The sequence below is a fragment of the Watersipora subatra genome, chromosome 11 (genome assembly GCF_963576615.1).
Source record: "Watersipora subatra chromosome 11, tzWatSuba1.1, whole genome shotgun sequence".
NCBI lineage: Eukaryota > Metazoa > Bryozoa > Gymnolaemata > Cheilostomatida > Watersiporidae > Watersipora > Watersipora subatra.
Genome location: NC_088718.1, coordinates 15,371,734 through 15,393,687, shown reverse-complemented (window position 1 = coordinate 15,393,687; position 21,954 = coordinate 15,371,734). Strand labels below are relative to the sequence as shown.

The 21,954-nt window shown below is 37.1% G+C and overlaps 1 protein-coding gene and 1 pseudogene across 3 annotated transcripts in view; one reads left to right on the top strand and one right to left on the bottom strand.

Annotated features, from left to right (window-relative positions):
- Positions 1–21,954, bottom strand: part of LOC137408838 (caspase-2-like) — a 153,720-nt gene that overhangs the window by 36,806 nt on the left and 94,960 nt on the right. The gene's annotated exons all lie outside the window — the stretch shown is intronic.
- On the top strand, positions 1,426–1,928 carry LOC137408636 (uncharacterized; annotated as a pseudogene).

Sequence of the window (21,954 nt, the reverse complement as noted above, 5' to 3'; positions counted from 1 at the left end):
TTGGTGTACCATGTTTCAAGGAAGAAGCAGTTCAAGATGGCATTGCTAATATATACATAGTAGTAGTGATATTATATCTTTGGTATAATATATCATATACATAATATATATTACATATATATGTAGTGGTTTTATTATGCTGTGTTGCAGGCAAGGTTGATTGATCGAAAGGTTGGGTCATGAGTTAAAACTGTTTGTCTTGGGATGGCTAATTGTGATAAGTAACATTACATTAAAAATTTCATCCTCTGAGCAGTACATTTAGTTTAAAACTGTAAATTATGAAAAGTCAACACCGTGTAGCTGTAACACTGTAACACTGAACGCTACCGTTTTCCATGTATGTAACTTTGTACGCAACATCTAAATTTATTCAACACCTAAATTCACCTAAATCAGTGAATTCCTAGTTAGATACTTGCAGTTATTTTGTCAAGTCTGGTGCTAGTGAAAATTCCTACATAATTCTACACCAAAAATTGGATCTGAAATGTACCGATTAAATTGTTATGTTACTGTTTTTATACCTCTCAGAGATATCTTGATGGCTGCTATGTTGCTCTATCTTGCTCCAACTGGGATGGTACATTGTCAATGAGAGGTGCAGCTGTGGCGATCGTTCAGTGACAGGTGACTCTGCCAGAGGTATGGGTAAATCTTTCTTTTTGTAGTATAAAACAATATTGTTAATTGCAGGTGATTAGCATATGAAACAAAGAGTAGTGCTTTATGCCGTTATCATTACAGTACCATAAATCTTTGTTATAAATCCAAAAGTTTATGCAAATATGTATTTATATTTATTACGAATATATAAATAGTATTTTATATTTATTTTATATAATATTTTATTTTGATTTTAAAAAGTATGAAGATATTTGATTTTATATTGGTTATATTTGATTATATATTAACTATAAATGAAATTTATTTATATTTAAGTCAGAAATTTATAAACTCAAACATATTTAACTCAAACTAAACCATGGTATTCTCAACAACATAAAATCGCTACTCTAAACAGGCATCACCCATGGCAGTGCTGGTGTATATGACTGCTTGTTGATTTAACTCTTCAACTCGAGCTATTATTAAAGCATTACACAGCTCGCAGAAAAATAGTGCCAACTGTGGGCCTGCCCTTCTCTGTCATGCGAAATCAACAGAAGTCATCTGCTCTTGTCATCTTCATTGCATGTCATTTTCATCTAAACTGTGTCATCCACACGTCCTTGGATTGCGGTTGCAAACAATAAACTTCATCAAAATAAAAAATATCATGTAATATTTGAAGCTGGCTCCATTGAATGTCGAGTTTTTACTTGTTTAACCCTGTTTGGAATTTGGCCAAAAGGGGTTGACTTACTGCCAGTAACTTGGGCTCGGTCCTCGAAGCTAAAAGAGTCACTCCTTCACTAGTAAAACGTCTCCTTGGGGAGTGTGATTTGTCAAGAGTCAAAGTAGTCCAGTGGGGGAGTTGACAATGAAAAAAGAGCCATTACAGTGTTCACCTTTAAAACAGGGAAAATTGTTATGGATACTGGCATCTGGTTTGATTCATCTGAGATTCTTGGTGCTTCACCTGATGGCATTGTCGACGACGAAACTGTCCTGGGGGCAAAGTGCCCATATACTGAACGAAACCTAACAATAGCAGAGGCTTTGAATTCAACATCATTCTACCTTGAAAAAATTGAAAGTGGGCCTTGAGAAGTTACGCCTTGAGAAAAGACCATGTGTACTTGAATCAAGTTCAGGGACAAATGTATTTATATGGTAGAAAGTTTTGTCTTTTCATTGTCTGGACTACAAAAGATGTAGCAGTTATGAAAATAGAAAGGGATGACTCATGGTCTGCAAACATCCCACAATAAATTAAGTTTTATTGTGATTATATTTTCCCCAAAATCACCGGAGGAGAATTGTAAATTATTTTATTTGTAACCTTCCATGTGACTGTATTTAAGAAATGTTAAATTTGCAGTATGCAGCTGTTGAATTATGGATTAAATTTAATATTTAATATATTTCCTTGCCAAAATTTTTTTTCGACTAGTAGCATACATGTAATCTCACTCAATAATACACTAGGAACAAAACTATTCAAAAACCATGTCCTCACATCCCTCTTTGATTAGTGGAAATTGCAAATTTACAAGCACTGCAACCAGCTGAAACAATAAATCGGGATAACAACGTAAATAAGAGGGAATGAAACTTAAAATTTTAAAGTCTTTCAGTCTTGCATTGGCACTTTCCAAATGTATTTGACATCTGGCTATAGCCTTTGTAGCCTTTGCCTCGCTCTCAGTAAAGGTTCCATTATTCAAGAATGGTGGAATGTTAACAGAAACCGCTCGTGGTACAATATCTTGAATAAGAAATCTCTTGTCTGCAAGTATCATATCTCCAGGAGTTAAGTGATTGAGAAGGCCTGACTCTTGGACAATGGCTATGGTCCAAGAGCCCATATATACCATATGGACATATGGGTAATTTTAAGACTAGAAGACATTGCATTGACATAATGATAGCTATTCGCCAATCTAGGGTTTACTATATCTATGATAAAATCACAAATACACTAAATCTTTTATCTTTATTTGAAACCTTTTGTTAGACAGTGCGCAAGTGTTAATGGTACTTAATTTACCCTCCCGACTACATTGAGAAAATAAATACTGATTCAAAATGAAATCTGAAAGACAGATCTAACAACAATCAATCATAGCCATCATAGCAGTTTCTACTTACTTCCTAAGAGTTCTAGGAGCGGGAAGAGTCACATGCTTTCTGAGAAATTCATATGCCTGCGGGGAGTAAAGATGCATTGTCAAAGCAAAATGCTGTTGTTCTTCAGTGTATTTGTCAAACGTGAGACCAAACAACCCTTCAGGTATTCCTAAATGAATAGCAAACAATAAACAACCCTTCAGGTATTCCTAAATGAATAGCAAACAATAAACAACCCTTACCAACCTAACAACCCGCTTACTGTTAAAGCTAGAGATGTGAAACTGCTTACTGTTAAAGCTAGAGATGTGAAACTGCTTACTGTTAGAGCTAGAGATGTGAAACTGCTTACTGTTAGAGCTAGAGATGTGAAACTGCTTACTGTTAAAGCTAGAGATGTGAAGCTGCTTACTGTTAAAGCTAGAGATGTGAAACTGCTTACTGTTAAAGCTAGAGATGTGAAACTGCTTACTGTTAGAGCTAGAGATGTGAAACTGCTTACTGTTAAAGCTAGAGATGTGAAGCTGCTTACTGTTAAAGCTAGAGATGTGAAACTGCTTACTGTTAAAGCTAGAGATGTGAAACTGCTTACTGTTAAAGCTAGAGATGTGAAACTGCTTACTGTTAAAGTTAGAGATGTGAAACTGCTTACTGTTAGAGCTAGAGATGTGAAACTGCTTACTGTTAAAGCTAGAGATGTGAAACTGCTTACTGTTAAAGTTAGAGATGTGAAACTGCTTACTGTTAGAGCTAGAGATGTGAAACTGCTTACTGTTAAAGTTAGAGATGTGAAACTGCTTACTGTTAGAGCTAGAGATGTGAAACTGCTTACTGTTAAAGCTAGAGATGTGAAACTGCTTACTGTTAAAGTTAGAGATGTGAAACTGCTTACTGTTAAAGCTAGAGATGTGAAACTGCTTACTGTTAAAGCTAGAGATGTGAAGCTGCTTACTGTTAAAGCTAGAGATGTGAAACTGCTTACTGTTAAAGCTAGAGATGTGAAACTGCTTACTGTTAGAGCTAGAGATGTGAAACTGCTTACTGTTAAAGCTAGAGATGTGAAGCTGCTTACTGTTAAAGCTAGAGATGTGAAACTGCTTACTGTTAAAGCTAGAGATGTGAAACTGCTTACTGTTAAAGCTAGAGATGTGAAACTGCTTACTGTTAAAGTTAGAGATGTGAAACTGCTTACTGTTAGAGCTAGAGATGTGAAACTGCTTACTGTTAAAGCTAGAGATGTGAAACTGCTTACTGTTAAAGTTAGAGATGTGAAACTGCTTACTGTTAGAGCTAGAGATGTGAAACTGCTTACTGTTAAAGTTAGAGATGTGAAACTGCTTACTGTTAGAGCTAGAGATGTGAAACTGCTTACTGTTAAAGCTAGAGATGTGAAACTGCTTACTGTTAGAGCTAGAGATGTGAAACTGCTTACTGTTAAAGCTAGAGATGTGAAACTGCTTACTGTTAAAGTTAGAGATGTGAAACTGCTTACTGTTAGAGCTAGAGATGTGAAACTGCTTACTGTTAGAGCTAGAGATGTGAAACTGCTTACTGTTAAAGCTAGAGATGTGAAGCTGCTTACTGTTAAAGCTAGAGATGTGAAACTGCTTACTGTTAAAGCTAGAGATGTGAAACTGCTTACTGTTAGAGCTAGAGATGTGAAACTGCTTACTGTTAAAGCTAGAGATGTGAAGCTGCTTACTGTTAAAGCTAGAGATGTGAAACTGCTTACTGTTAAAGCTAGAGATGTGAAACTGCTTACTGTTAAAGCTAGAGATGTGAAACTGCTTACTGTTAAAGTTAGAGATGTGAAACTGCTTACTGTTAGAGCTAGAGATGTGAAACTGCTTACTGTTAAAGCTAGAGATGTGAAACTGCTTACTGTTAAAGTTAGAGATGTGAAACTGCTTACTGTTAGAGCTAGAGATGTGAAACTGCTTACTGTTAAAGTTAGAGATGTGAAACTGCTTACTGTTAGAGCTAGAGATGTGAAACTGCTTACTGTTAAAGCTAGAGATGTGAAACTGCTTACTGTTAAAGTTAGAGATGTGAAACTGCTTACTGTTAAAGCTAGAGATGTGAAACTGCTTACTGTTAAAGCTAGAGATGTGAAACTGCTTACTGTTAAAGCTAGAGATGTGAAACTGCTTACTGTTAAAGTTAGAGATGTGAAACTGCTTACTGTTAGAGCTAGAGATGTGAAACTGCTTACTGTTAAAGCTAGAGATGTGAAACTGCTTACTGTTAAAGTTAGAGATGTGAAACTGCTTACTGTTAGAGCTAGAGATGTGAAACTGCTTACTGTTAAAGCTAGAGATGTGAAGCTGCTTACTGTTAAAGCTAGAGATGTGAAACTGCTTACTGTTAAAGCTAGAGATGTGAAACTGCTTACTGTTAAAGTTAGAGATGTGAAACTGCTTACTGTTAGAGCTAGAGATGTGAAACTGCTTACTGTTAGAGCTAGAGATGTGAAACTGCTTACTGTTAAAGCTAGAGATGTGAAACTGCTTACTGTTAGAGCTAGAGATGTGAAACTGCTTACTGTTAAAGCTAGGGATGTGAAACTGCTTACTGTTAAAGCTAGAGATGTGAAACTGCTTACTGTTAAAGCTAGAGATGTGAAACTGCTTACTGTTAAAGCTAGAGATGTGAAACTGCTTACTGTTAAAGCTAGAGATGTGAAACTGCTTACTGTTAAAGCTAGAGATGTGAAACTGCTTACTGTTAAAGCTAGAGATGTGAAACTGCTTACTGTTAAAGCTAGAGATGTGAAACTGCTTACTGTTAGAGCTAGAGATGTGAAACTGCTTACTGTTAAAGCTAGAGATGTGAAACTGCTTACTGTTAAAGCTAGAGACGTGAAACTGCTTACTGTTAAAGCTAGAGATGTGAAACTGCTTACTGTTAGAGTTAGAGATGTGAAACTGCTTACTGTTAGAGTTAGAGATGTGAAACTGCTTACTGTTAAAGCTAGAGATGTGAAACTGCTTACTGTTAAAGCTAGAGATGTGAAACTGCTTACTGTTAGAGCTAGAGACGTGAAACTGCTTACTGTTAAAGCTAGAGACGTGAAACTGCTTACTGTTAAAGCTAGAGATGTGAAACTGCTTACTGTTAAAGCTAGAGACGTGAAACTGCTTACTGTTAAAGCTAGAGATGTGAAACTGCTTACTGTTAAGGCTAGAGATGTGAAACTGCTTACTCTAAGAGCTAGAGATGTGAAACTGCTTACTGTTAAAGCTAGAGATGTGAAACTGCTTACTGTTAGAGCTAGAGATGTGAAACTGCTTACTGTTAAAGCTAGAGATGTGAAACTGCTTACTGTTAGAGCTAGAGATGTGAAACTGCTTACTGTTAAAGCTAGGGATGTGAAACTGCTTACTGTTAAAGCTAGAGATGTGAAACTGCTTAATGTTAAAGCTAGAGATGTGAAACTGCTTACTGTTAAGGCTAGAGATGTGAAACTGCTTACTGTTAAAGCTAGAGATGTGAAACTGCTTACTCTAAGAGCTAGAGATGTGAAACTGCTTACTGTTAAAGCTAGAGATGTGAAACTGCTTACTGTTAGAGCTAGAGATGTGAAACTGCTTACTGTTAAAGCTAGAGATGTGAAACTGCTTACTGTTAGAGCTAGAGATGTGAAACTGCTTACTGTTAAAGCTAGGGATGTGAAACTGCTTACTGTTAGAGCTAGAGATGTGAAACTGCTTACTGTTAAAGCTAGGGATGTGAAACTGCTTACTGTTAAAGCTAGAGATGTGAAACTGCTTAATGTTAAAGCTAGAGATGTGAAACTGCTTACTGTTAAGGCTAGAGATGTGAAACTGCTTACTGTTAAAGCTAGAGATGTGAAACTGCTTACTCTAAGAGCTAGAGATGTGAAACTGCTTACTGTTAAAGCTAGAGATGTGAAACTGCTTACTGTTAGAGCTAGAGATGTGAAACTGCTTACTGTTAAAGCTAGAGATGTGAAACTGCTTACTGTTAGAGCTAGAGATGTGAAACTGCTTACTGTTAAAGCTAGGGATGTGAAACTGCTTACTGTTAAAGCTAGAGATGTGAAACTGCTTACTGTTAAGGCTAGAGATGTGAAACTGCTTACTGTTAAAGCTAGAGACGTGAAACTGCTTACTGTTAAAGCTAGAGATGTGAAACTGCTTACTGTTAAAGCTAGAGATGTGAAGCTGCTTACTGTTAAAGCTAGAGATGTGAAACTGCTTACTGTTAAAGCTAGAGATGTGAAACTGCTTACTGTTAGAGCTAGAGATGTGAAACTGCTTACTGTTAAAGCTAGAGATGTGAAACTGCTTACTCTAAGAGCTAGAGATGTGAAACTGCTTACTGTTAAAGCTAGAGATGTGAAACTGCTTACTGTTAGAGCTAGAGATGTGAAACTGCTTACTGTTAAAGCTAGAGATGTGAAACCGCTTACTGTTAAAGCTAGAGATGTGAAACTGCTTACTGTTAAAGCTAGAGATGTGAAACTGCTTACTGTTAAAGCTAGAGATGTGAAACTGCTTACTGTTAAAGCTAGAGATGTGAAACTGCTTACTGTTAAAGTTAGAGATGTGAAACTGCTTAATGTTAAAGCTAGAGATGTGAAACTGCTTACTGTTAAAGCTAGAGATGTGAAGCTGCTTACTGTTAAAGCTAGAGATGTGAAACTGCTTACTGTTAGAGCTAGAGATGTGAAACTGCTTACTGTTAGAGCTAGAGATGTGAAACTGCTTACTGTTAGAGTTAGAGATGTGAAACTGCTTACTGTTAGAGTTAGAGATGTGAAACTGCTTACTGTTAGAGCTAGAGATGTGAAACTGCGTACTGTTTAAGCTAGAGATGTGAAACTGCTTACTGTTAGAGCTAGAGATGTGAAACTGCTTACTGTTAAAGCTAGAGATGTGAAACTGCTTACTGTTAGAGCTAGAGATGTGAAACTGCTTACTGTTAGAGCTAGAGATGTGAAACTGCTTACTGTTAGAGCTAGAGATGTGAAACTGCTTACTGTTAAAGCTAGAGACGTGAAACTGCTTACTGTTAAAGCTAGAGATGTGAAACTGCTTACTGTTAAAGCTAGAGATGTGAAACTGCTTACTGTTAAAGCTAGAGATGTGAAACTGCTTACTGTTAAAGCTAAAGACATGAAACTGCTTACTGTTAAAGCTAGAGATGTGAAACTGCTTACTGTTAGAATTAGAGATGTGAAACTGCTTACTGTTAGAGTTAGAGATGTGAAACTGCTTACTGTTAAAGCTAGAGATGTGAAACTGCTTACTGTTAAAGCTAGAGATGTGAAACTGCTTACTGTTAGAGTTAGAGATGTGAAACTGCTTACTGTTAAAGCTAGAGATGTGAAACTGCTTACTGTTAGAGCTAGAGAAATGAAACTGCTTACTGTTAGAGTTAGAGATGTGAAACTGCTTACTGTTAAATCTAGAGATGTGAAACTGCTTACTGTTAGAGCTAGAGATGTGAAACTGCTTACTGTCAAAGCTAGAGATGTGAAACTGCTTACTGTTAGAGCTAGAGATGTGAAACTGCTTACTGTTAAAGCTAGAGATGTGAAACTGCTTACTGTTAGAGCTAGAGAAATGAAACTGCTTACTGTTAGAGCTAGAGATGTGAAACTGCTTACTGTTAGAGCTAGGGATGTGAAACTGCTTACTGTTAAAGCTAGAGATGTGAAACTGCTTACTGTTAGAGCTAGAGATGTGAAACTGCTTACTGTTAAAGCTAGAGATGTGAAACTGCTTACTGTTAAAGCTAGAGATGTGAAACTGCTTACTGTTAGAGCTAGAGAAATGAAACTGCTTACTGTTAGAGTTAGAGATGTGAAACTGCTTACTGTTAAATCTAGAGATGTGAAACTGCTTACTGTTAAAGCTAGAGATGTGAAACTGCTTACTGTTAAAGCTAGAGATGTGAAACTGCTTACTGTTAGAGTTAGAGATGTGAAACTGCTTACTGTTAGAGCTAGAGATGTGAAACTGCTTACTGTTAGAGCTAGAGATGTGAAACTGCTTACTGTTAGAGCTAGAGAAATGAAACTGCTTACTGTTAGAGTTAGAGATGTGAAACTGCTTACTGTTAAATCTAGAGATGTGAAACTGCTTACTGTTAGAGCTAGAGATGTGAAACTGCTTACTGTTAAAGCTAGAGATGTGAAACTGCTTACTGTTAGAGCTAGAGATGTGAAACTGCTTACTGTTAAAGCTAGAGATGTGAAACTGCTTACTGTTAAAGCTAGAGATGTGAAACTGCTTACTGTTAAAGCTAGAGATGTGAAGCTGCTTACTGTTAAAGCTAGAGATGTGAAACTGCTTACTGTTAGAGCTAGAGATGTGAAACTGCTTACTGTTAGAGCTAGAGATGTGAAACTGCTTACTGTTAAAGCTAGAGACGTGAAACTGCTTACTGTTAAAGCTAGAGATGTGAAACTGCTTACTGTTAGAGCTAGAGATGTGAAACTGCTTACTGTTAAAGCTAGAGATGTGAAACTGCTTACTGTTAAAGCTAGAGGTGTGAAACTGCTTACTGTTAAAGCTAGAGATGTGAAACTGCTTACTGTTAGAGCTAGAGATGTGAAACTGCTTACTGTTCAAGCTAGAGATGTGAAACTGCTTACTGTTAGAGCTAGAGATGTGAAACTGCTTAATGTTAAAGCTAGAGATGTGAAACTGCTTACTGTTAAAGCTAGAGATGTGAAACTGCTTACTGTTAAAGCTAGAGATGTGAAACTGCTTACTGTTCAAGCTAGAGATGTGAAACTGCTTACTGTTAAAGCTAGAGACGTGAAACTGCTTACTGTTAGAGCTAGAGATGTGAAACTGCTTACTGTTAAAGCTAAAGATGTGAAACTGCTTACTGTTAAAGCTAGAGATGTGAAACCGCTTACTGTTAAAGCTAGAGATGTGAAACTGCTTACTGTTAAAGCTAGAGATGTGAAACTGCTTACTGTTAAAGCTAGAGATGTGAAACTGCTTACTGTTAGAGCTAGAGATGTGAAACTGCTTACTGTTAAAGCTAGAGACGTGAAACTGCTTACTGTTAAAGCTAGAGATGTGAAACTGCTTACTGTTAGAGCTAGAGATGTGAAACTGCTTACTGTTAAAGCTAGAGATGTGAAACTGCTTACTGTTAAAGCTAGAGGTGTGAAACTGCTTACTGTTAAAGCTAGAGATGTGAAACTGCTTACTGTTAGAGCTAGAGATGTGAAACTGCTTACTGTTCAAGCTAGAGATGTGAAACTGCTTACTGTTAGAGCTAGAGATGTGAAACTGCTTAATGTTAAAGCTAGAGATGTGAAACTGCTTACTGTTAAAGCTAGAGATGTGAAACTGCTTACTGTTAAAGCTAGAGATGTGAAACTGCTTACTGTTAAAGCTAGAGATGTGAAACTGCTTACTGTTAGAGCTAGAGATGTGAAACTGCTTACTGTTAGAGCTAGAGATGTGAAGCTGCTTACTGTTAAAGCTAGAGATGTGAAACTGCTTACTGTTAAAGCTAGAGATGTGAAACTGCTTACTGTTAAAGCTAGAGATGTGAAACTGCTTACTGTTCAAGCTAGAGATGTGAAACTGCTTACTGTTAAAGCTAGAGATGTGAAACTGCTTACTGTTAAAGCTAGAGATGTGAAACTGCTTACTGTTAAAGCTAGAGATGTGAAACTGCTTACTGTTAAAGCTAGAGATGTGAAACTGCTTACTGTTAAAGCTAGAGATGTGAAACTGCTTACTGTTAAAGCTAGAGATGTGAAACTGCTTACTGTTAAAGCTAGAGATGTGAAACTGCTTACTGTTAAAGCTAGAGATGTGAAACTGCTTACTGTTAAAGCTAGAGATGTGAAACTGCTTACTGTTAAAGCTAGAGATGTGAAACTGCTTACTGTTAAAGCTAGATATGTGAAACTGCTTACTGTTAAAGCTAGAGGTGTGAAACTGCTTACTGTTAAAGCTAGAGATGTGAAACTGCTTACTGTTAGAGCTAGAGATGTGAAACTGCTTACTGTTCAAGCTAGAGATGTGAAACTGCTTACTGTTAGAGCTAGAGATGTGAAACTGCTTAATGTTAAAGCTAGAGATGTGAAACTGCTTACTGTTAAAGCTAGAGATGTGAAACTGCTTACTGTTAGAGCTAGAGATGTGAAACTGCTTACTGTTAGAGCTAGAGATGTGAAGCTGCTTACTGTTAAAGCTAGAGATGTGAAACTGCTTACTGTTAGAGCTAGAGATGTGAAACTGCTTATTGTTAAAGCTAGAGATGTGAAACTGCTTACTGTTAAAGCTAGAGATGTGAAACTGCTTACTGTTAAAGCTAGAGATGTGAAACTGCTTACTGTTAAAGCTAGAGATGTGAAACTGCTTACTGTTAAAGCTAGAGATGTGAAACTGCTTACTGTTAAAGCTAGAGATGTGAAACTGCTTACTGTTAAAGCTAGAGATGTGAAACTGCTTACTGTTAAAGCTAGAGATGTGAAACTGCTTACTGTTAGAGCTAGAGATGTGAAACTGCTTATTGTTAAAACTAGAGATGTGAAACTGCTTACTGTTAAAGCTAGAGATGTGAAACTGCTTACTGTTAAAGCTAGAGATGTGAAACTGCTTACTGTTAAAGCTAGAGATGTGAAACTGCTTACTGTTAAAGCTAGAGATGTGAAACTGCTTACTGTTAAAGCTAGAGGTGTGAAACTGCTTACTGTTCAAGCTAGAGATGTGAAACTGCTTACTGTTAGAGCTAGAGATGTGAAACTGCTTACTGTTCAAGCTAGAGATGTGAAACTGCTTACTGTTAAAGCTAGAGATGTGAAACTGCTTACTGTTAAAGCTAGAGATGTGAAACTGCTTACTGTTAAAGCTAGAGATGTGAAACTGCTTACTGTTAAAGCTAGAGATGTGAAACTGCTTACTGTTAGAGCTAGAGATGTGAAACTGCTTATTGTTAAAACTAGAGATGTGAAACTGCTTACTGTTAAAGCTAGAGATGTGAAACTGCTTACTGTTAAAGCTAGAGATGTGAAACTGCTTACTGTTAAAGCTAGAGATGTGAAACTGCTTACTGTTAAAGCTAGAGATGTGAAACTGCTTACTGTTAAAGCTAGAGGTGTGAAACTGCTTACTGTTAAAGCTAGAGATGTGAAACTGCTTACTGTTAGAGCTAGAGATGTGAAACTGCTTATTGTTAAAACTAGAGATGTGAAACTGCTTACTGTTAAAGCTAGAGATGTGAAACTGCTTACTGTTAAAGCTAGAGATGTGAAACTGCTTACTGTTAAAGCTAGAGATGTGAAACTGCTTACTGTTAAAGCTAGAGATGTGAAACTGCTTACTGTTAAAGCTAGAGATGTGAAACTGCTTACTGTTAAAGCTAGAGATGTGAAACTGCTTACTGTTAAAGCTAGAGATGTGAAACTGCTTACTGTTAAAGCTAGAGATGTGAAACTGCTTACTGTTAGAGCTAGAGATGTGAAACTGCTTACTGTTCAAGCTAGAGATGTGAAACTGCTTACTGTTAAAGCTAGAGATGTGAAACTGCTTACTGTTAAAGCTAGAGATGTGAAACTGCTTACTGTTAAAGCTAGAGATGTGAAACTGCTTACTGTTAAAGCTAGAGGTGTGAAACTGCTTACTGTTAAAGCTAGAGATGTGAAACTGCTTACTGTTAGAGCTAGAGATGTGAAACTGCTTACTGTTCAAGCTAGAGATGTGAAACTGCTTACTGTTAGAGCTAGAGATGTGAAACTGCTTAATGTTAAAGCTAGAGATGTGAAACTGCTTACTGTTAAAGCTAGAGATGTGAAACTGCTTACTGTTAGAGCTAGAGATGTGAAACTGCTTACTGTTAGAGCTAGAGATGTGAAGCTGCTTACTGTTAAAGCTAGAGATGTGAAACTGCTTACTGTTAAAGCTAGAGATGTGAAACTGCTTATTGTTAAAGCTAGAGATGTGAAACTGCTTACTGTTAAAGCTAGAGATGTGAAACTGCTTACTGTTAAAGCTAGAGATGTGAAACTGCTTACTGTTCAAGCTAGAGATGTGAAACTGCTTACTGTTAAAGCTAGAGATGTGAAACAATTTTTTTTAGATAGACAAGAATGTTTTCTTTCACATAAACATTAAGTTTTGTGCATCGAACTTGCCTCCTTCTATAGTAGAATTGTGATAAGTCCGATAAGTCAGCAATACAAATGGACATGTTTTTTGTTCAAAGATGAGATTTTCAAATTGCCACCATTTGGTGGCTGTTTTATCTAAAGGTGTGAAACCAATGTTACTGAATAGAAAAATAGGTTAGCTTTGAGATAAATATTAGTGTTGTATATAAAATATTGCTTCCTTGCGTGCGAAGATTCTGATAATGTATGGCACTATACAATAGCACAAAGTGTTGCTGGCAGCAGGACCCTAATGCCAGGAACCCAAAATAGTTAAAAGTGTAACCCAAATAAATAAACTCAAACCTTATACAGCTGAGAAACAGAAATGAAACAATCACTATCAACATCCTCTGTTTTGTCATCAACTTCCATGCATGCCTTTTTGCTAGTGGTGGTGACTCTGGAAGTGGCTGAATGCTTCTACAATAACATTTCAATCCTTAATTTTTGAAGAAAAAAAACGTAAGCCTATCTCAGAACTTGTACTTCATTGCAATTTGAAACAATCATAGATATATATACCTAGATTGGCCAATAATAGCTATTCCCATCGGTTGCCTTGTCAGACATAAATAGCACGACGTAACGTCACTGTATTGTACCTCACGCTTGACTGCACTGCTGTTTACAATGAATCTAATGGGAAGAAGGTAACAAAATTACATTTATTTTCACATAAAAACCTTCTTGGATACATAATCCAGTAAACTAAAGCAATTCTGTGATAATATCTGATAACCACCATAGATTAAAACTATAAAAGCTATGAATTGTTGCACACAAATCATGAGCCATCAGGGCTTTATTTGCAACCCTCTCCTATCCCCATTCTCTCTTTTCCCCTTCTCCAAAGAAGAAGTGAGAAAGGAAAAAGAGAGAAGGGGGAAAGGTGAGGGGGGGGCAAATAGCCAACCCACCCAAAGAGCCAGATCCTGGCTAGGTAAAAGACTAATATCATGTTGAACTAAACATTACTAAGTACAGTAATACTTCAACTTACGAGTGCTCCAACGTACGAAAAACTTGAGATACGAGCCAGCTTTTAAGCAAGTTTCAGTACTAACATATGAGCCATGTTTGAGATACGAGCACGTGAGTCAGTTGCCAAGTATACCGAAGGTGTTTTATGAGAACAGCATCACTCTGTATTTTTCAACTACTCAGATTTATACTTTGGTACTGCGTTTTTGTGCACGATTTTCAGTGCAGAATTACACTGTATGTGAATTAAATGTACTCTGCGTTGACTGAAAGTTTGCCAGTAAAATGAAAGATGATGCAAAGAAAAAGCAAATGATAATAGTTGATATTAAACAGAAAATTATTGAAAAATATGCGAAATGTGTATGCGTGATTGAGCTAGCTAAGCAATATGCCCGAAATACATCCACAATTATCAAACAGAAGGATTATATTCAGGGCATTTAGTTCGCAAAAGGACAAACCATAGTTTCTAAACGGCGCAGCGATCTTCATGACCGCTGATGGAGAGACTGCTCAGGCATTTAATTGGATAAAAGATAAACAATTGTCCGGTGACAGCGTAACTGAAACGATGCTACGTGAAAAGGCCGGTGCTATCTGTCAAAACTATAAAAATAGACATTCGGACAAGTTGGCTAGTGGTTGTGCTTTAATCCTTTGTGACGACACCTGTGTTCTTCCTAATCGCAACATGTTGAAAGGGCGACAAAGGCGAACGTATTTAGATAGATTTATTTTAAGACGGCCGGCTAGTCGTGAAAACGAAACAAAGGAAAAATTAGCTAACCAGCGAGAAACTTTAAACTACGAACGCCGAAGAAATTTTAATTACGTCAAGTTAAAAATGAAAGTTTGCTTTCAGGTTTGCTTCTGAGTTTGTCTTTTAAGACATTGATAAAATTCAAATTTATCAAAGACAACTGTTGTAATGAAGGATAACTTATATCTCCCTCCCTCGCAAATGCTAGCATTAGCTGCTATTGTATGTATTTAATTTTACATTTTAAATAATCACATTTTTTGTATTATTTTTTAATTGTTGCTTTTTGAAGGCATGTGGTAAATTATGACAATAACCAACATGTTCTTTCTGTTACAATATCTTGTTTTGAGTGTTTTATTTGCATTTTTAGAGTATGGAAACCAAGCAATATATATTAAATTGTTCGATATATAAATAAATTGCACCAACATGCAAGTATATTAACATACGAGCTCAGTCTCGGAACGCATTAAGCTCGTAAGTTGAAGTATGACTGTATAAGTTTTTAGCTTTTAAGAGCTTGTAATCACCTTCTCATATATTTCACACCTACAACACAACAGAGTAAGGCATGGTGAATCTTATGATACCAAATAACTGCAATGTGAATTTTGTTGCAAGTCAACCTTTAACTTGCTTTTGCATATTGTACAAATAACTTGGTATTGTCCTTTCGTGACTGGCTTCTTAGTGGTGGCAATTAGTGCTAGCCTGGCAAAGTTTTTCACCAATCCAGCACTACTAAGCAACACTCTTGTCGCTTTCTCGCTGTGGTTGCAAACCTCAATCACCACAGGCGAAGACAAAGTCAAGCCACCTTGATTCTTAACTGTGATTAGGGAATTCGTTGCTTGGTTTACATGAACGTTGGTAACATCCACGATGCTAGTGATACAATCATTACACTTCAGCTTTGGTGACCTAGCCAGCTACATAGCCAGCTGTAAAATAATCATTCTGTCTCATTTTTGACTTCAGACATACTTGCATACTCATCATATTTAGTCATGTTTAGTTCAGCATATTAGTCTATTTACCTAGCCAAGGTCTGGCTCTTTGAGTGGGTGGGCTATTTCCCCTCCCCTCTCCATTCCCCTTCTCTCTTTTCCCCTTTTAACTTATTTTTTGGAGAAGGGGAAAAGAGAGAATGGGGATAAGAGAGGTTGCAAATAAAGCCATGATGGCTCATGATTTGTGTGCAACAATTCATAGCTTTTATAGTTTTAATCTATGGTGGTTATCAGATATTATCACAGAATTGCTTTAGTTTACTGGATTATGTATACAAGAAGGTTTTTATGTGAAAATAAATGTAATTTTGTTACCTTCTTCCCATTAGATTCATTGTAAACAGCAGTGCAGTCAGGCATGAGGTACAATACAGTGACGTTACGTCGTGCTATTTATGTCTGACAGGCTTTTTCCCTATTGGCCAATCTAGGTATATATATCTATGGAAACAATTTAAGTTAAGTTAGGCTGTGACAACTTACATCAAACCTGACACGTCCTGACACAAACCAAAGTTTGAAACAAGAAAACTTATTACCTATGACAAAAAAGCACAAAACATTATAAAAAAGCCTACAGTTAAAAATAATTCACCACAAACCTTTAGACGATCTGGTATATCAACTAGGTTAGAGGTTGGCACCACTCCATGCTTGAGTTGACGTATTTGACCAGTTTTATCGATCATAGACTCATTGAAGTAGGCATTACATAGAGTTGCCTTTTCCCTGGGGATCTCCTGCCGCCTGGAAACAGTCCATCAAGTATGCCATCTTTCTGGCTCTTTCTCTTTACTCGGAAACCTGATGATAAGAAAACTAGGTAATCAAATTATTAAAAAAACATACAGATTAGGATTTGTGGTCTTATAGTCAGTTATAATTAAGAGAAACTTTTATTGACAAAGAAAAATCTGAAAGATTGACTTTCAACCTTTTAGAAAAACGTACCTTTGATGCTCAGGATGTTTTTGTGTTTTAAAAAATTCTTATCAACTAGCAGAAGTTTACTTTATTGAAAAAACTTGTGAAGTAAAATCAGGGCAACCCCCGAACCAGGCCTAGCAGGAGCCGAGGCTTGAATATGGTAGCTTAGGCCTCGTCACTTTACTATATTACCGGCACTACCAGCGTAAAAGCTGTCAATACCGACTCGCTATCACACAGCCGAAGTAGACTGTGGATATTACAACACCACCCCTAACAAGAGCCGGTCAATCTGACTCTATATATTACAGCCGATAGCAGACTGTTTATATATCAGCGCAATTTCAGCAAGAGCCGATAATACAGACTCTATATAGTACAGCCGATAGCAGACTGTATATATATCAGCGCAACTCCAACAAGAGCCGATAATACAGACTCTATATAGTACAGCCGATAGCAGACTGTATATATACCAGCGCAACTCCAACAAGAACCGATAATACAGACTCTATATAGTACAGCCGATAGCAGACTGTATATATATACCAGCGAAACTCCAACAAGAGCCGATAATACAGACTCTATATACTATAGCCGATAACAGGCTATGTATATACCAGCGCACATCCAGAAAAGAGCCGATAATACAGACTCTATATACTATAGCAGATAGGAGACTATATGTATATACCAGCGCGCCTCCAGAAAGAGCCGATAACACAGACTCAATATACTATAGCCGATAGCAGACTATGTATATACCAGCGCCACGCTGGTTTATACATTAAGTTTAAGCTAAGCTGTCTAAGATACCAAAAGAAGATGTGTTGTACTTGAATAATTTTATTATAATGTTGTAGTATGCCACACCAAGCTAGCCAAATCTACGCTGCTCTTCAAATGCACAAGCAACTGTTTATATAAGCTAGCAGATCCAAACACAGCATATCATTGGTGGATACAGACAGTCGAAATTTCTAGGTCAAAAAGGCAGCAAATTTTCACAAGAACAAATGCTATTTACAAGTAAATATAAGACATAAAAATTTGGCAACATTTTTGTAATGCCTTAGTTAATATAAAAAAATAGTTAGTAATACAACAAACAATCAACAAATTTTCTTTCTCTACTTTTAGGCAATTTTCTGCTTGGGAGTCAAGGAAAGCGGTTGCCTTATAATTCATCTAGTAGGCGTAGTCTAGCCTGTTCTCATCCTAGCGAGCGCCTTGGGTGCTTGGTAACCGTTGGCTTACGTCACAATCTAAATTATTCGATTATATATATAAGCTCAGGTTAATCACTGTTAGGCACCATCCAACATGGCACTCAATTGCAAGCACTGCAACTTCTCTACCGACAAGCCACGCGCACTCCTCTGGCCCTTTTCAGGGCCACCACTATCTAATAACGAGTTGTTCTTTCGCTTTAGTGGCGGAAAGTCTTTTTTCGTAATTTTCATCCCAATTTACTACACTTGCTCTAGTGATAATAATAGGGATTGCAGTTACTAACAAAGTTTGTTTCATGTAACTGGCAATCCTGATCCATGAGAATAGTGACTGTTGTTATTTGAATTTAGTAGCATCAATACTGACCTACTGTACTTTGTCTCCAATACCAACCAAGATGAATCAACCAGCAGTACAAATTAATTCTAGTGAAAACAGTCAACGATAGTGATGTATAAAATAATAAAAATCAGGTGAAGGTTTACTAAAGGCTGGCTGTGAGTAGTAACAGAAGCAATCTACTAACCAGCTATTAGCAAGCTTCTTCTAAACAGCTACTGCTGTACCAGTGCTATTAAATATTAATGCAGGCATAAAACGCTAAACTCACCTGTAAAATAATATATCATAAATCTTCCGTGTTTCAGGGTTGCCGTAGTATCGGTATCGGTATCGGTATAAATAGATCCTGCAGATATTCATATGAATATATTGTGCAGGCCTCAAGTTTGTACAATCAAAAGTATAGACTAAAATTACAACCTCAAAAACAAAAAATAAAAAAATAAAAAAGCTTATTGTATGACATATATATCTCCGAGTTTCATATCTCGTATAGTTCTCGGAAGGAAGCTATTATGGTACTTGTTGTTATTTGCGGTTAAATTCATGGGCTGCGAGGCACGCTGACTTCTAGTGGTACAATGATCTTCATTTTTATTTTTACTAAAAAGCTCAGGAAACTTGTGTGATATTGCTCCTGGAGACTCGGAACAGGCGTCTCTGATCATTTTATATAACAAACATTTACGCAAGTTGGTTCTACGTTCCTCTAACGTCTCCAGGTTCATGTCTTTAATTAAGCCAGTTATACCAATATCGCGACCTTTAACATTGCAAATAAATCTTACAGCCTTTCTCTGAACCGCCTCAACCTGGTCAACCTCGTATCTCTTGTACGGGTCCCACACCTGGCATCCATACTCCAAAATAGGTCTAATAAAGGATTTATATGCAAGTAGTTTGAGAGCTTTAGGTGCACTAGATATAGATCTCCTTAAAAATCCTAGCATTTGACTGGCCTTTTTAACTTTGCAATCGATGTGATACTGCCACGAAAGGTCACTAGATAGCCACACTCCCAAGTATAGTGAATGGGTTTCAAACTGTAGCAAACTTCCATTTAAAAAATATGGCAACTGGTCGTCAGAACATGCAGAACCTGAAAAACACATCACCTTACACTTTTCAATATTAAATTCTAGCTTCCACCTCTGAGACCAATCGAAGACAGCGTTTATGCTATTCTGAAAGTCGACAACAGTAAAGGAATTATCAATTGAGGCATAAACTATAGTGTCGTCCGCAAACAAACTAATATTACAATCAACACATTCAGACAAATCATTAATATACAATAAAAACAATCTAGGCCCCAAGACAGAACCCTGGGGTACCCCACTTGTAACACAACGACTCTCACTATTTACCCCTTTTATCGTAACTCTTTGAGTTCGCCCGGTTAAAAAATGTTTAATCCAGTCAACTAAAAAAGGACTAAGATTGTAGCGTTTCAGTTTATTAATTAAAAACATGTGAGGGACCTTGTCAAAGGCTTTTTTAAAATCTAAAATTAAAGCATGAGTTGGTACTTTTCTATCCAAAGCTTTTGCAATTGAGTGAATGGTAGATGTCAGTTGAGTCTCACAGGAGAGCCCAGCGCGGAAACCATGTTGAGAGGTGCTAATTATTTGATCTAGTTCGCTATTCAGTTTATGCAAAATGATGTGTTCCATAATCTTGCATGGAATGCTTGTCAGTGATATGGGCCTGTAATTCCCTGGAACTGTTCTGTCACCCTTTTTATGAAGGGGTACCACATTAGCCTCTTTCCATCTTGTGGGAACTTTACCAAGCCTTAATGACTCGTTAAAAACAATAGTTAGGCAGTCTGCAGTTTTTTCGGGCTGTAATTTCAACATATTACCATTAATACCATCTGGACCGGGGGCTTTTTTGATTTTAAGATCGTTAATCAATTTTAAAACGCCCAAGGCTGTAATATCGGCGGCCCAGTTTTCACACTGTTCGACATGCAACAGTTGTTCAGACTGACAAAATTGTTGCTGAAAAAAATCATTAAGCAGGTTTGTAATCTGTGGCAAGTTCTCTGTCAACTCGCCATTTGGTTGGGCAAGAGACTCAATGCTAGATGTATTGGTTTTCAAAGATTTAATATGTCTAAAAAAGGGTTTAGAATTACCCTGTTCCAATGGTGCAAAAACTTTAGTTTTTAGATAGTCATTTTTGGCTACTTGTATACTCTTTCTATACTTCCTTTGTTCATTTCTGTATTTCTGCAACAAAAAATTATCACCCGATTGTTTAAACCTCTTCCAAAGTCGTTTCTGATTACGAGATTTTCTCCTTATACTATAATTCAACCACAAATGTTTTTCATTCCTTATCTCTTTAGTTGGAACCGATAAGTTAATAGCTTGGATAAAGCTCTTTTCGAACATGTCCCATAGTTCATCAATTGAAACACTAGTGGTAACTGCATGTTTTAAATCACGCAAAAGATGATCAAGAGACTGCTCGAATTGAACCAAGTCACATTTATCATATAATAGGATGGTAGTCTTAGCAGCACTTTTAATTGATCTTGCACATTTGATTGAGAAAGTAATGATGTTGTGATCACTTAAGCTATTAGGGTATATCTCTAGATTTTCCACCATGCCTGGGTGGGTGGTCATCAGCAAGTCAAGAGTGTTTCCCTTAACATGGGTTGGATCAGTAACTAGTTGAGTATATCCTAATGAGAGTGTGTCACTGACAAATTTGTTGTGAAGAACCTTATTTGCGGTCTTTGGCTTCACTGAAGCAGGGTTTGTTTGCCAGCAAATTCCAGGAAAGTTAAAGTCGCCAACCAGCAAACTTTTTTCAATACCGCTACAATCCTCCAAAAAATTTAAAAAATCGGGATCGATGCAAGTTGGAGGCTTGTAGATACAAAACATTAAAAGCTTTTGCTCTGTGAATTCAATCGCTACTGCTTCTGTATCACAATTTAAAGAAACTGCTCTATGAGAGATTCCATTTCTGACAGCAATCAACACACCACCTCCATGAAGGTCTCGATCTCTTCGGTGAACAGTAAAATATTGACTATCAAAAAGTTCACTAGAATAGACCACGCTGTCCAGATGAGTTTCAGTAAAACATAAAACATCATACTCCATCGAAAGGTCCGATATATCGGCGGCTTTGCCCCTTATTGATCTAATATTGGTGTAGAAAATTTGAAAACAGTTTTTAGTTTCCCCTGGTCCAACACCTCCACAACTTCCCAGTTTTTTATTTTGAATGTCTTTTCCTGTGATTGTTGCCTAATTGCCTTCAACTTATCTACCAAAGCTCTCTCAGTTTTTCGTTCTTCCTGAGTTAAGTCAAGTTTCCCAAATACCCCTCCTGGCTTTATGGAGTTTAGCCTCCTTAAAAATGTCCATTTGTCTTCCTCACTTGGGAAGGAGACTTTTATTGGTCGATTATACTTGCTACTGTTTTGTGGCTTGCCACCAAGTCTCATGGCCGATTGAAATGTTTTGTCTAGTGACAGTTCATCTAAAAGTTTGTTCATCAGTGTTTCCACTGAATCACTGTGATCTTCCTTTACATTGAATACAATAGTAGTAGCAATTAATGGCAAAACACTGATTTTCAGCAGATAAATGAGTTTTTTTTCTTGAGATAACTATGATCCGCTATTTCACCAATTACAGCCGGAAGCCCATGTAGCAGTAATCAATATGGCGCTCAAACTGTTGCACGGAAGTTCATAGGCTAATTCCATTCCAGGGGTAGTATAATTCAGTGGTCGCGGGATTCTGTGAAGCGACACGGCTCTGAGGCCGAACCAGGTTCAATGAGCG